We start from the raw sequence: 15,579 nt of genomic DNA on the forward strand, positions 1-15,579 counted from the left end.
AGGGCCTCGCACCTCCTCGCAGGCTGCGCGCCCCGCACGCGACCCCTTCCGAGTTCCCGCCTCTTTCACGCAGGCCCCTCCTTCCCCCCCTCCAATCCTCAGTCACTGGCTGGGCCCCTGGACGCCTGCGCAGTAGGGAAGGTAGGCGGGGTCTTGAGGCCGAGGTAGGAGGGGCAGGAGCACTCGGGGAGGGGAGCGGAGGGGAGGAGGCCGCACGGGGTGGGGCCGGCGGGTACGCGCTCGCTGCGTCGACGTACTGACGCCAGGACGCGCGGCCGGTGTGTGTCGGGGTGTGTGTGTGTGTGTGTGTGTGTGTGTGTGTATGTGTATGTGTGTGAGTGTGCGCGCTCCGAGTGTGTATTTGTGTATCGGCGGTCCCGCAGGTCCCGGATGTTGCGGACAGTATGAGGCGAGCGCAGGGGGACGGGGACAAGCAGCTGTCGCCGCCGCTCTCAGGTGAGTTGGGGGAAGGAGAGTCGATGGCGGAGGATGTCCTGACGGGGTGGGGGGCGCCTCCCGTGAGAGGTGACTGACCCCACTGCCCCCCTCCGCACACAGTCTTCTCTGTCCCATTTCCTACACTCGGATTACGTGGCCTGCGAATGCCAGAACCTAGTCCACCGACCCTTCTCCCTATCCCAAGCATTCAGGAGACACAGACGCGCCCCCAGCCTCTAGCCCCCCCCATCATCGCCCAGCCCCATCCCCCTTGCCAAATAGTGAGCTGTCGCCTGCGGCGAGATGGGTGACTGCGCATGCGCGAATGCGAACGCGGTCGGCTTGCCTCCTCGGTGCCCTCGGGGCGCATGCGCAGCGCCGTGTTGCAGGGACCTGCGGGATAAAGAGCTCCGGGACTGTGCGCCGCCTTCTTCCCAGGCAGTGGGCTAGACTTGCTGCCCAGCAGTAAGCCTGTAGCTCCTGTCCGAGAAGGAGAATTTAAATTGTGTGAGGGCCTTAAGGACAAACCATTACTCGAGTGTGTTGTTGCCCTAGAGACTCCCAGGCTACCAACATCTCCCAGAGCCAACGTGTCCCACGCTGACGCTTTTGAAACTGTCACTGCAACTTGTTCTAGGATTACTTTTCCTTTCCTCAACTCTCACCGTCGTAAGACTTGAGTACAAACTTCCCTGAGATTTCGGAGTAGCTGCCCCAACCTATTTAATTATTCTGGCAAGGGAGTGCTAAGGACTAAGGGTCATAGAAAAGAAACGGGGAGGGGGGTAATTTCTTTGAATAAAATTCGTAATTACTGTCACAGCACTGGATAAGGAGGGGTAAACAACACACACAGTTTAAAGTTTAAGGTCATAAACTGTAAATCAAGACGAAGATTTTAATGTACCAGTCTTCCGATTTTTTTTTTTTTTGTTTGTTTGTTTGTTTTTGGTTTTTCTCCGGTACCGGGAACCGAACTCACGACCTTGCGCTTGCCAGGCAGGCGCTTTGCCGCTGAGCTAAATCCCCAGCCCTAGTCTTCCAATTTTGTATGACCTATTTGCCTCTATTTTGCCTAATTTCTTCCTTAGTGATTTCATTCTAGCTGTGTTTTATTGATGTCTATGACCATCACATGAAAACAGACAATTTGAAGCAGTTGGTGAACAATAACTTATCTGGTGGAGGTTTTAAATAATAGTGATTTTTTTTTCATGTTGGCAAATACTGAAATAAATTTAAAGTTAAGTCATATTCCAGTGACTTAGGACCTGGGTTTCCGTTGGCAGATAGCACTTGGTCTTTTAATTTGCCCGTGTGTTACTACTCTTGGATACTTGACTGTGTCTTACTTCTGCCATCCTTCTTACTAGCAAAAAGTTGGCTAAACAGTGTTGAAATGAATAGCTAAACTCTTGTAGGGGGCACACAGAGAGGGAGGGAGGGATATTTTCTGTGTTTTTCAATTATCCTTGCTACTCCCTTTTTTTTTTTTTTTCAGTCTTTTTGAGACAGGGTTTGACTGTGCAGTTCAGGCTGGCCTTGAACTTTAGTCCAGGCTGGTCTCGAACTCACAGTGATCCTCCTGCCTCAGCCTCCCAAGTGCTGGGATTATAGGGGTGCGCCACCAAACCCTGCCCAATCCCTGCTACCCTTATCTTCTGGTTGAACAACTGGGAGTGACATATTAGCCTTAGTTTTGATTTTTCCCTTTGTGTTCTACTTTTCTACTCCCAAGGTTTTTGTTTTGTTTTGTTTTGTTTTCGGCTACCATTCTTAACCCTGGGACTGTGAGGGTAAACCTTTTAGAGCTTTCAATGATAACAAATACCCCACTGCAGCAGGCATGCCCTAAGTTTGCCGCAGCTGCCTTAAGATCTCATGCTCGAAGGCCTTAAAATAAATAAAGAAACAAACATACGTTTTTTCATTAATTCTGGACTTTAAATGGTTCAGCTATCTTTTGTGCTGTCTCTTGTTGCCATGTTACAGGTGGAGCTAAAACATGACAGGAAGCACAGGGATTTGGGGTGCGTCTATCATCCTGTGTTGCTAGGAAAGAGCTGGAGACTTTTCTTGTGTGACGACTAAGGAGTAGACGTTATTGCAACAACTTCACACAGTTGGGGCAGTTGGTTTCTGTTTGGTAATTTGGTAACTTCTCCTTTTAGAGCAATCTTTACAGTAGCTGATTTGGTAGTTGATAATACTTAATGTTGCCTAATGTTCAGACTGGATCAAGGTTCTTGTAAAATCTAGAAGTGAAACTATTATGGTAGTAAATGTCTGTCTTCTCTGTTGGCTTCTGTGATCTAGGCTGCTTTGTTCTTATCTGGAAACATTTTGTCTAGTTGAATTCACTGAGGCCTCATTTAAAATTTTGATGGTACAAAGGCATAGAATGCTTTTGGGATTAAGATAAGTATTGTTAATTAATTCATATTGCTGGAGAGCCTTGTTTTTAAAAATCACTTTTTAAAATGGGTAACACATGTACATACATATGAAACAAAATTCAAAAGGTACCCAGTGAGAGAGTGAAAAGTCTCTGGCACCCTCCTTTCATTCATCTTGTACCCTTGCAAAGCGGCATCTTGTTTGTCCTTCCAGAGAGAGCCTGCGGGTACTAGCACAAAGCCTATATATTCTTTGCTATTTTTTTGTTTCTTTTTGTTTGCTTTATACAGATGGTAGATATTATGCCTTTTATTGCTTTTTTATTTATCTTGGTGGTCATTTCATATACTATATATAGTTTCTCCTCCTTTTTAAAAGATGGCAGATATTGCATTGTGTAGTTGTACCATCAGTTCAGCCAACTTTGTCTTTTTCTCTCTCTCTCTCTTTTTTTTTTGTTTGTTTTTTGAGACAGGGTTTCACTGTGTAGTTCGGGCTGGCCTTGAACTCACAATGTAACCCTGTTTGCCTCTGTGTTCTTGCCTCAACCTCAGACCTTTAAAGAACTGCTGATGGCAGAATGTTTCACAAAGAGCTGTGGAGAAGTAGAATGAAAAGATGTGTGTACCTAAAGGGCTTACAATCTTATTGGAAATCCAGATTGAATGTCTAAGAAGACCTCGCAAAGATGTAATCAGGGTTAAAGCAGAGTTCCTTTCAGAGGCCTTTTTGGAGCGAGTACATTTTGAGCCCCCCCCACCAACTTTTCAGCAATACTGAGGATGAACCCAGGGCCTTGCATATGCTAGGCAAGCTCTGTACTACTGAGCTATATCCTTAGTCCTATTTTATTTTATTATTGGCAGTTGGACACAGGACCTTTGCACTGATCAACATCCCCAGCCCCTTTTTATTTTTTATTTTGAGACAGGGTTTTTCTAAGTCACTGAGTTGCCCATACTAGGCTCAAGCTTGGGATCCTCCTGTCTCAGCTGTCAGAGTACTGGGAACATAGGGATGTGCTACAACTCTTGGCTATTTTATTTTATTTTGAGATAGGGACTCCCTAAATTTGCCAGGCTGGCTTTAAACTGTGATCCTCCTGCCTCAGGCTCCTGCCTCAGGCTTCTCAGGCTCCTCAGGCTCCTAAGTACAGGTATGTATCCAGCCTTCCATTTTTTTTTTAAATTAAAAAAAAGAATAACACTGTTGCCGCATGTGGTGGCGCATGCCTGTAATCCCAGCCCAGCCCACTGGAGCTGAAACAGGAGGATTGCTGCAAGTTTGAGGCCAGCCTGGGCTACAAAAGTGAGTTCGAGGCCAGCCTGAAATGCATAATGAAACCCTGTCTCAAAAAAAGAAAAAAGAAAGAAAGAAAAGTACAGTTATACCCTATAACCATCAGGTAGATTCACTAGGTGTTCACATTTTGTATTTGGTTTACGTATATATGTATGTATGAGTTTAGATATGTAATATGTATATATATATTTTTTATATTGCAGGTCAACACAGCATTTCCCCCATAAATACTTTAGATGCATCTCTTTGAAGTAGTCATTACCTGGTTTTTTTTTTTGGTATCAGGAATTGAACTCAGGACATTGTGCTTGCCAGGCAGGCGCTTATGCCACTGAGCTATATTCCCAGCCCCCTGAAGTAGTCATTATTTTACTTAATTATTGTTACAATACTTGTCACAATTAAGGCAATTAACAGTAATCTGAATATTATCTATATTCACTTCATGGTCACCTTTTTATAGGTGCCTTTTTTTTTAAAGCTGTTTGTAGCTTTTCTTCAAACAAGTCTCTTTAGTCTTTTTAAAAATCCCAGTTCAAGGCTGGGGATATAGCTCAGTTGTGTAAGTGCCTGCCTGGCAAGTACTAAAAAAAAAGTCCCAATGTTAGCCAGGTGTAATTACAGGTGCATACCTGTAATTCCAGCACTCGAGAGGCTGAGGCAGGAGGATCTTTGCAAGTTTGAGACCAGCCTGGGCTACAGAGTGAGCTCAAGGCCAGCCTGAACTGCATAGCGAGACTCTGTCTCAAAAAAAAAAGAAATCCCAGTTTAGAACTCGTATGACCTTATTTGTTTGTTTGTTTGTTTGTTTAAGAGACCAGACCATTTGTATTGTAGCATGGATCACCTGTGGAATTTTCTGGTCATTTCCTCACAGTTTCATTTAATTTGTTCCTTTATCCCTGTGTTACGTAGATTTTTTTTTTTTTTTTTTTTTGAGACATGGTTTGGCTGTATACTTCAGGCTGGCCTTGAGTTCACTAAGTAGCCCAGGCTGGTCTCAGACTCGCAGTGATCCTCCTGCCTCAGCCTCCTGAGTTACACAGGTGTGTGCGAACACACGAGGCAAGGTTTAGATTCTGATGAAACAGTTTTGCTAAGAGTACTGCTCCTCATCCCATCATACTAGGAGAAATGTGTCACAGCCCTCTCTGTACTAATGATGCTGTTGGTTTGATCATGTGTTTTAGTTGACAAACACTGGCTCTTTTCATCTGGAGGTGTTGTTTTTCCCTTTGTAGTTAGCAACTTGAGCAATGCCACTCTGGCACTGCACCATTTATACTTTTCCAGTAATCTCTCACCAAAGGATGATGGTTCTTGCCTGAATCAGTTAATTCACTGGTTGCTACAAAAATGATGCTTTTCTAGTTCTTCCATACTTTTTACATTGATTAGTTTTCAATCTTATACAAGTATTTCCTCATCTGTTAGGAATAAATTATAATTCCTGGTAACCAGTTGGGGATTTTGCTTGTAATCCCAGCACTTGGGAGGCTGAGGCAGGAAGATCACTGTGAGTTTGAGGATAGCCTGCGAGTTCAAGGTCAGCCTGAACTACGTAGTGAGACCCTGTCTCAAAAAAAAAGTTAGGAGAACTTCTTAATTCTTTTCATTTAATATTTTCTGAGAGAGGAGATGGTATAATGGTCATCTTTAATGGAAATAAATGAATCATTTCTTTTTCTCTCCTTTAGTAGCATTATGAACTCATAGATTTTAATTTACTGTGTTTTACCAGCAATTACAGGCAATCTTTGTGATGCACAATATGTTCCATATTTGGCTGTGGGAACCCTTTCAGCTCAGTGTGTGTATGAGTGCTTCCTTGCTTTCTGGCACTAGAAGTTCCTGGCTCGCTTTGTATTTTTCCTGTCCCAGATGTGGAGTCCTTGCTTTACTTTTATATCTGTCTTCCTTTTCAGTAAATTAGGTTGTTCATCTTCATTACAGAGCTTCTGGAATCACATTCTAGAAGCTGCAGCTGCCTTTATCTTGACTAGCGTTTGACTCACTCCATGCCACTGGCATTGCTGGTTTCTAGATCTTAGAACTTGGTTTCCTTGTGGAACACAGCTAGTAAATCTGAATGCAGCGTTGCTCTTTCTCCATCTTAACAGAAGGGTAGCTATAGAAGAGATGAAGAACTTTTTTCCTCATGAAGAAAATCCTTTTTTTCTGGAATGAGAGGTACACTAAATGAAATTTAGAGACTGAAATTGTGTGTTTATAGTGCTCTGTTAGGGATGTGGCATTTTTATTTTTATATAAAAACATCTTTGTATATGCATCAGTATGTTTTTCTTCCCTTTACCTCATTTACACACATTTCTCTACACAGTTGGAGTGTTATGTAAGATTATGCTGTAATAGCATGTTTTTTATTATCACTAGATTTTCATCATAAAAAGGGAGGAAGGTAAATTGTTCTTAATGAGGGAGAATTTTCAGCTACGCCGTGAACTCTGATATCCAGTGACTCGGGGTTTGGAACAGTGCTGAATCCTGTGAATTTCTGTCCCGTACTGTGAACTCAGGAGAGGTGTTGTTGCTTCCAGTGTTTCTGAAAATCCTGCCCATTAATGAAGGTTAATACAAATGACTGACACAGTAGAACTGCATTCTACAGCTGCTTTCAGGGGCGGGAGTAATTCCAGTCCTAGTGAGAATGTTAGACTGTTCCATGCACAGTGGTATTTTGACTAATCTGACTGATTTCAGGTTACATAAAGCCAGACAATAACAACATTCTGATACTTGCTGGAAATTCATTTTTGTTTTCTTTTTACAGTCCTGTCATATTTACAGGGTTATTAGTGTCAACCTGGTTTCGTAACAATGCTGGCTTCATATTCATTCTGGTTGTGTGTCTAGGGAAGCACACCTGTTTCTTGTGTTTGTTTTCAGGCATGGTGAAATCACTTCAAAAGGCTATGCTGACACATTTTCTAATAAGATCTAGTAGCTTCTTTTATTTTTGTTTCTGTAAAGCTCGCATTACAGGGAAAAAATTCTGAAGTACAAACTCTTTAGAAAATGCTGGGGTGATCACTCTCTCTTTTCTTTTTAATCTTTTGAAAACAGGGTTTTACTATGCAGTTCAGGCTGGCCTTGAGCTCACTTTGTAGTCCAGTCTGGTCTCGAACTCACAGCAATCCTCCTGCCTCAGCCTCTCGAGTGTGGGGATTATAGGCCTGTGCTGCCACCCCTGGTTTGGGGTGATCACTTTTATAACCATGGCCACATTTAGATAGAACTGGCAAGGAGTTGCCCTGTTGCTCCGTATGGCAAAGCTGGTCCTGCAGCTGTGAGAGAGTTGGATGCAGGCCTCAGAGTGGGAATACACACATTCACACGGTGCCCCTTGTGCACAGTGAGGACCTTTGCACATGGATAGTTTGAAGAAACTCTTGGCATAAATCTTCTTGCATGGCAGATATACCAGAGAAGGACTTGGCAGTTGTTTTCTGAAATTTCTCTGGTTTTTCCTATTTGTGTATCTATTTATTTGTAAGAAGAAAAATGTATGTGTAATAATTCATCCTAAATTAAGATTTATATACTCTGTTTTTTGACATTCAGAAACAGGTGGCCATGTAGAAGTTTGCTGTTAAAAAACTAAGTTTGGGGCTGGGGTGAGAGCTGAAAAGCCCAAAAACCTAAGTTCTTCAGTATAGAACATCATTTATGCTGCCTTAGGTTTTAAATTATAAAATATATAAACATATAAAGAATAATATTCATATACTATCACCCAGCTATAGCAAATCTTAACATTTTGTTATATTTGCTCTTAGATATTTTGACAAATAAAACATTATGGAAACAGGTGTGATCCTGTTCTCCTCTTCTCTCCCTCCTGAGAGGGATGAACACCTGTCCTGAATTTGGTGTTCATCATTTTCCAACTGTGCTATCATCTAGTATGTACTGTATAATCCTATACATGATTAATATTTGTGTTTAATATAGTCTTTGAGATTTACTTAGGTTGAGTCAGTGTTAATTGTATAGTATTTTATTACATGAATAATAAATGGTAAAAAAAAATTATTTTGTGTTGTCATTTAAGATATTTCCAATATTTTTATTTTTATTATTATTATTATTATTATTGGTACCAGCAATTGAACTCATGACCTTGTGCTTGCCAGGCGGGCGCTATGCCACTGAGCTATATCCCTGGCCCATATTATTTATAAATTATAACATGTTATACCTGCTAAACAACTGCTACCCCTTCACTTTCTATCTCTAGGAATTTGACCATTCTTGGCGTCTCATCCAAGTGGAATCATACAAAATTTGTCTTTTTTGTGTGGTTGACTTGTTTCACTTAGCATGATATCCTGTAAATTTATGTTGTAGCATGTGCCAAAATTTCCTTTTTTTTTTTTTTTTTTTTTTTGGTACCAGGAATCAAACTCAGGACCTTGTGCTTGCCAGGCAGGCGCTGGTGTGTGCCTTTTTGTTTTTTTGATTGTTTGTTTGTTTTTTTGTTTTTTTCTGGTACCAGGAATTGAACTCACGACCTCAAGCTTGCCAAGCAGGCGCTGTACCACTGAGCTAAATCCCCAGCCCCAGGTGTGTGTCTTTTTGAGACAGGGTCTCGCTATGCAGTTCAGGCTGGCCTTGAGCTCACTTTGTAGCCTAAGCTGGTCTCCAACTCTCAATGATCCTTCTACCTCAGCCTCTTGAGTGCTGGGATTACAGCCATGCACTACCACACCCAGCCCCTCCTTCATTTTAAAGGCTGAAAAATACCCATTTTGTTTATCCATTTATCTGTTCATAAATACTTGTTTTCACCTTTTGGGTATTTTGAGTAATGCTGCTATGCATATGAGTGTACAATATCTTTTCAAGACCCCATTTTCAGTTCTCCAGCAACATACCCAGATTTGGAAATTCCTATGTCATACAGACTAGACTGTCTTCCTTCCTCTCTCTCTCTTTCTCTTTCGCAGTGCTGGTGCCAAACTCAGGGCCTCACACCTGCTAGGCCTGCCTAAGCTATATCCCCTACTCCTGCTTTTAGCTTCAGGGTCCTCCATTCTCTTTTCTCTAGCAACTGCACTATTTTACATTCCCTCTCTCCGGAAGTTTACAAGGTTCCAAGTTCTCCACATTGGCACCAACGCTTAAAATATGGCATTGTTTTGTTTGTAGTAGTTATCTTAATGGGTGTGTTTTAATTTGCTTAACTTTATTGTGTATTGAATCTGAACTTAAAATGTTAACATAATTAGATTTATTATGTTTTCCCCTTATGGTTTGTTTTCTATGTCTTGATGAAGGAAATCTCTCCTGTACAGTACTGTGGTAATAGTTATGTATTATATTTTCTTCTAAAAGTTTTACAGTTTTGCTTTTCATATCAGGTCTCTAATGTATCTGGAATGTTTTGATATTCAGTATGAAGTAGGAATCAAAACATTCCCTTCCTAAAGATAACCCTGAAGTATGGATCTAATTTTCTTTTTAGTTTTCCATAAGGAAAACCTAATGGCCCAGCATCGTGGTTTGAATAGTTTATATGTTCCATACTGCTCTGTATGTTTTCATGTAGATGAGAGTTTTTATCTTCATTTTCTCTATTCTATTCCATTGGACTGTTTGGCTTTCTTATACTGGTACTATACTGCTGTAATTATCAGAACTTTGCAATAATTGTTCTTACCTGGAAACGCAAGACTCAGTACCTTTTTCTGTTCATCAAGTTCCCTGACAAACCTGGTCACGCTGGTACATGTTACTGAAGCCATTTGCTATCTAAATGCATTCACTGAATGTATATACAGTATAATGTTCTGCAAAAGAAAAAGAAAGACCTTCCTTATCTAGCAACTGATTACTTTTGTGAGTCTGTAATTTCCATTTAAGTGTGAGTTTTGCCAGAGTGTATAGAGATATGATGTCAAGTGGAAGGGAAGCATGTTGAGTTGGTGTCTTGAATAAAGACACCAAAATGCTATTTCCTTATGAGTTCTTCTGGTTATAAGCTACAAGGAAAAGCTGGACAACCAGCCTTCAGAGAGGGCTGGAAACAAAATTGTCCCAGGGACTTCAGCAACCATAGTTAATGGACTCCTGTGTTCTGCTGTAAATAAACGTTAATCTCCAGGAGGATTAATTCAGATTCCTGAGAGAGACCTGTGTTGGTCAAGCTAAGGCTTGATTTCCCCTGGGGGGCTAGCTGCCCCAGCTTTAACACCAATTGTAGGTGGAGAAAGGCAAGGTTTGGTGCACACTGCAGTTTTGGGCATGGCTTATATCGGATATAAATAGATTTTCTTAAAGCACTGGCTCTCAAACATGGCTTGTAGGATTCTCTCTGATTGTTTTTCTTTTTTTCTTTTGGGTACTGGGAATCGAACTCAAGACCTTGCGCTTGCCAGGCAGGAGCTGTGCCACTGAGCTATATCCCCATCCCTTTTCTATGCTTTTAAAAACTATTGAGTACCTTAAAGATCTTGTTGTTTGTGGGCCACATATTGATACTGATATTTACCAAATTAGAAATTAGAACAGAAAACATTTTAAGAATATTACTGTAAAAATAACAACAAGGGGCCAGGGATATAGCTCAGCGGCAGAAGTGCCTGCCTGGCAAGCACAAGATCCTGAGTTTGATTCCTGGTACCAAAAAAAAAACCTAATTGGGGTTGGTGGCACACACCTGTAACCCCAACACTTGGCAGGCTGAGGCAGGATGGCTGCAAGTTTGAGGCCAGCCTGGACTACATAGTGAGTTCAGGGTCGCCTGGATTACATAGCAAGAACCTATCTCAAACAAACACAAAAAACCCCCAACAAAACAACAAACCTATCTGGATGCCCCACCCCCAAGCCTCATAGGATCATAGGTGGGGCTTGTGGGAGGTGATTGTATCGTGGGTTGTGATACTCAGCAGTGGATTCATCCACTGACAAGTTTATAGCTAAATGGGACTTGGGAGGGAAACCCTGATTTAAAGAGGTGGTGGTTAGTTGAGGGTGTGGCCCATCTCCGCCTCTTCCTGGCTCCTCCCTTGATCTCTATCTCTACTTCCTTCTGCCTCACCACCTTCCCAGTCTTGGAGCCACCAACTGCACGGAAACCTCTACAAATTGTGAGCCATAACAGTCTTTCCTGAGAGCTGTGGGTGTTGGGGATTGTATCCCAGTGAGGACAAAGTAACTAAGATATTATCTCATAGTCACAATATATTTTTTATGAAAAAAGTCTTCAAAAAAGCTAGTGAGAGCAGTGCCATTTTGTACATTTTTTGCAAATTAGGTGTCCAGCTTAATGGAAGACAGCTAGATTCTGTCTGCTTCAAATCTAATCTGATATGATTGTTTTGATTGACATATATGAATAAAATATGACTTTAAAGGCTATGTAAAAGGTATGTGAAGGAAATAGAACCTAAAAGATAATTGGGCAATTTTATAGCCTTTTAAGAAGTTGTGCCTATTCTCTGATACTGTACCAAAACTTGACAAGTGTTAGTTTCTTTTTTTTTTTTAATTTTAAAGAATAAAAGAAGGATAACATAATAATAGGGGGGGCTTACCAAATTACAGACAAAGTGGTAGGAAATTATCAATGGTTGTTGTTTTACATATTGTTATCTACAAGATAGTTTCTCAGGAAAACAGACAAATAATAGTCAGTTACAGACAAAAGAGGTAGGAGATTATCAGTAGTAGTTGTTGTAGGGGCTGGGGATTTAGCTCAGCAGGCAAAGCGCCTGCCTGGCAAGCGCAAGGTCATGAGTTCAGTTCCCGGTACCGGAGAAAAACCAAAAACCAAAAAAAAAAAAAAAAAAAAATAGTTGTTGTACTATACTTTGGTATCTTCAAAGAAAATAAATAGAGCTATACATGAGTGACCTATTGAATAATCATTAACTATTCTTAATGGTTAAGTGTTAGTTTCTTATAGGTTAAGTTACAGTGTGGACTCTGAAATTATTTTAATATTAATGTTACAGTTAAATCAATGGGTGTGTCTTGTATTTGAATGGGTTCTTTTATTTAAGAGATAAGGTCTTGTTGTGTTGTTCAGGCTGGCTCCAAACCACTGGGCTCAAATAATCCTCCTGCTTCAGCCTCCCAAGTAGGTGGGACTACAGGTACATGACTGAATGGATCTTTTACCCATACATAATTTTATAATATCCGGCATTGGTCATTTAGGAAGTGTTGGTTTATTGAGGTGAGCAGATCTTCCCTATGTTTAAACATTTCATAATACAAGATCAAAAAACCCTGTATTAGTTAATATCACCATCCATTTCATGAGAAAAGTTTGGCAGTACCATGGAGCTGTCAAGCAGCTACAAGTTTTCCAAAATTGTAAATTTTTTCATTAAAACCTTGGATTTTATCATTGGCAACAAATACTGTCAGTTGTTTTCCCTGATGTGACAGACTTAACTCCATTTTCAAGAAAATGTCTGTTAAATATTCATGTCTGAATAACTCGTTTGTCCTTTGTTCTAAGAAAAAGTAGCGTTCCATGAAAAAAGTAGCTGGTTGAGCTGGCAGCACAGTCCTTTTCCTCGAAACCATTGTGCTTGAGTATTCTGCGAAGTGCTTTGTGCATAAATTTCATTACACAGAATTTTTAAAAGCCCTGTAGTCAAGAGTTCAGGTTTAATAAAATAATTCTTGTTGTTTGATCATGAACATTCTCCCTGCAGATGATTCTTTTCTCTACTCACCTGTACATGGTGGTGAGAGACAATGACCAGTGCAGTTCAATGCATTACCTTGGTTTGTGCTAAAGCACCAGCAGTTTTACCCATTGTTGTATTTGTGTCATCAGAGCAAATGTCAACATAATTTAAAAAGGTAGTTTCTTAGTATTACTATGAAAATAGTTTTGCCTCACAGACCCTTTAAGAGGAACTCCATGGGTCTGTGGACCACACTGTAGTCCTAGGGGAGGAGGTAGGTACAGGAACAAAGGTCTACACTTAAGGTACAGCGGCTATTGATGGTTTAATTTACTTGATTGCTAGGATAGTCACTTAATGTTCCTTAACATGATGTCAGAATGAGTGGGATATTTTAAAAGAGCATAAACTTGTTAAGTTTCTAGTAGAACAGAAATGTATCTTTAGGAATTTATGTGTCTAAACATCAGAGTTTAGAGTCCTCAGATTTTCAGCCAGTTTTTCAAGTACCTAGTAATTCTAGCATAAACCATTTTAGTAAAACTTATGGCATTTGTATCAGGCAATAATGCACACTTTTAACATTTTGTCAAGAAGTAGGTTTTTTTTTTTTTTGAGGAAGGGTCTTGCTGTGATACCCAGGCTTACCTTGAATCCCTAGGGTCAGACAATCCTCCTATCTCAGCCTCCTGAGTGACTGGGACTAGAGGTGTACTCCACCTCATGTGGCAATTGAATGTGTTTTAAAAATTGCCTTTTGAGCTGTGTGTAGTGGTACATGCCTGTTATCCTAGCTTCTTGGGAGGCGAAGGCAGGAGGATTCCAAGTTCCAGGCCATCCTGGTCAACTAAGCAAGACCCTGGGGCTTGGAGCTGGGGATGTTGCTCTGCGGTAAAGTGCCCCTGAATACAGTCCCTAGCACCCCACCCCACAAATTGCATTTGGGAAAATTTGCTCTAAAAATTGCATTTGGGCAGGTTCTGCCTTTCCAGAAGAGGCATAGAAGAAAAGAGGTAGAGGAAAGGCTGGTAGTCTCTTCCAGCTTTAGACCTTGTAGTCATTAAAGGGTCTTGCTAAAGAATAACGGCACCCCCATGTGTAATTTAAATATGATTTATACAGAGAAAGGAAAAGTGATATTAACTGACTTCATTTCAGCAAATGTCTGCTGAGTAACTGAAAGCAAAAGGTATTGATGGTCAGGGAGGGCATGTTCTGAAGTGAGTAAAGTGTGAAACCAGTATATATACTTGGTGTCTAGAAAAAAGAGATGATTTAATTGGGGAAGCTGAGGTTAGAGAACTGTCTTTGTAAAAGTGGTATTTGTATTGGATTCTGAAGGTTGGAATTTTGATTGGCAGAAATAGGAAAAGGAATTCAGATACAAGGTATGTCATGAGCAAACTTGTTAGGGTCAAGAATTGCCGTGCTTGTTAAGACAGGGTGTGTATGAAGAGCACCCACGAAGAGCGTGGTTTCACTGAAGCACAAGATGCATAGGGTTGGGAGGCAAGACTGGAAAGTCAGTTGGCTCACAGCGTCATGGTTTCCTATCACTGCCAAGCCTGGTGACTTTATTTTTTTTTTTGGTACCGGGAATCAAACTCAGGACCTTGCGCTTGCCATGCGGGCGCTTGTGCCGCTGAGCTATATCCCTGGCCCGCCTGGTGACTTCAATGTGGTAAGTCATGGAGACATTGAGAATTCTTGATTGAAGAAATAATATGATCAGAGTGTGCTTTCGGAAAATATATTTGACCTCATTCATTGATTAGTTTTTGAATAGGTACTGTGTGCTTTGTAAACAGAAGGCAGGGTGCATAGTGACCAACCAAACCTAAAATCCATACTCTCCTAGAATCTGCAGTCTAGGAGGGGAGTTTCATCAAGTAAGCACAAGTAACAAACTATACATGTTATGAAGGAAAGTCATGAACTGCTGTTAGAATAGCAGAGAGATTAGATTTCTTTGGGGAAGCAGGGGGCCCCTTCTGAGTCACTGAATGTTTTTTGTTTTTTTTTTTTTTGAGTCACTGAATGTTGAGTGCCTGCCCTATGCCAGATACTGTTCTTGCTGTGGGGATGTAGTTAAAAGACAAAGCAGACAAATACCCCGAATCTGTGGAGCCCATTATTTATTTATTTATTTATTTAATTTTTTTTGGTATTGGGGTTCGAACTCAGGACCTCGCAATTGCTGGGCAGGCGCTGTGCCACTGAGCTAAATCCCCAGCCTGTTGAGGCAGTGACAAGATAAATAAAATGTGTGTTGTGATGTGCCCCAGGAAGAAAAATAGAGCCCGAGAAGGGGTAGGGAGTTTGGGGTGGAAGTGGGGGTTGCGGTGTTAGGTAGGTAAAGGCCTGCTGAAATCACTGCAGAAGCACTATTGGAAAAGCGTGTCTGTCGGAGGAGAAGGAATGAACTCACTTTCCAGGTAGAAGCGTTGGCAGGGCAAAGCCATGAGGTGCCTGTGAGCCTGGCACACTCAAGAAAATGTCCAAGAGGCCAGTGTGGCTGGAGTGAAATGAACAAGGAAAAGGTCATGGAAATGGAGCTAGAGAATGAGAAGTACAGATCCCGTAGAGCAGACCTGCAGAGCAGTTCGGGAAGTCCAGATCCTGTAGTGCTAGAATCGCCTGCGGAGCTTTTAGAACTCCCAATGCCTGGGCTACACCTGTACCACGGAAATAGGAATCTTTGCAGGTGGGATTCAGTAACAGAGGAGATGGAGAGAAGTGGATGGATTTGAAAAGTATGCTAAGAAAGAATCTGTTT

General features: G+C 41.3%; 1 protein-coding gene across 1 annotated transcript in view; it reads left to right on the top strand.

The window, feature by feature from the left end:
- Positions 1-222: 222 nt before the first annotated feature.
- The window catches only part of Spop (speckle-type POZ protein), a 72,628-nt gene continuing 57,271 nt past the window's right edge, over positions 223-15,579 (top strand). Inside the window, exon 1 of the mRNA XM_005394208.2 lies at positions 223-456. The gene's annotated coding sequence lies outside the window, so the exon portion shown is untranslated. The remainder of the gene's footprint in view (positions 457-15,579) is intronic.

The sequence above is a fragment of the Chinchilla lanigera genome, unplaced genomic scaffold, assembly GCF_000276665.1.
Source record: "Chinchilla lanigera isolate Chin_1 unplaced genomic scaffold, ChiLan1.0 scaffold00050, whole genome shotgun sequence".
NCBI lineage: Eukaryota > Metazoa > Chordata > Mammalia > Rodentia > Chinchillidae > Chinchilla > Chinchilla lanigera.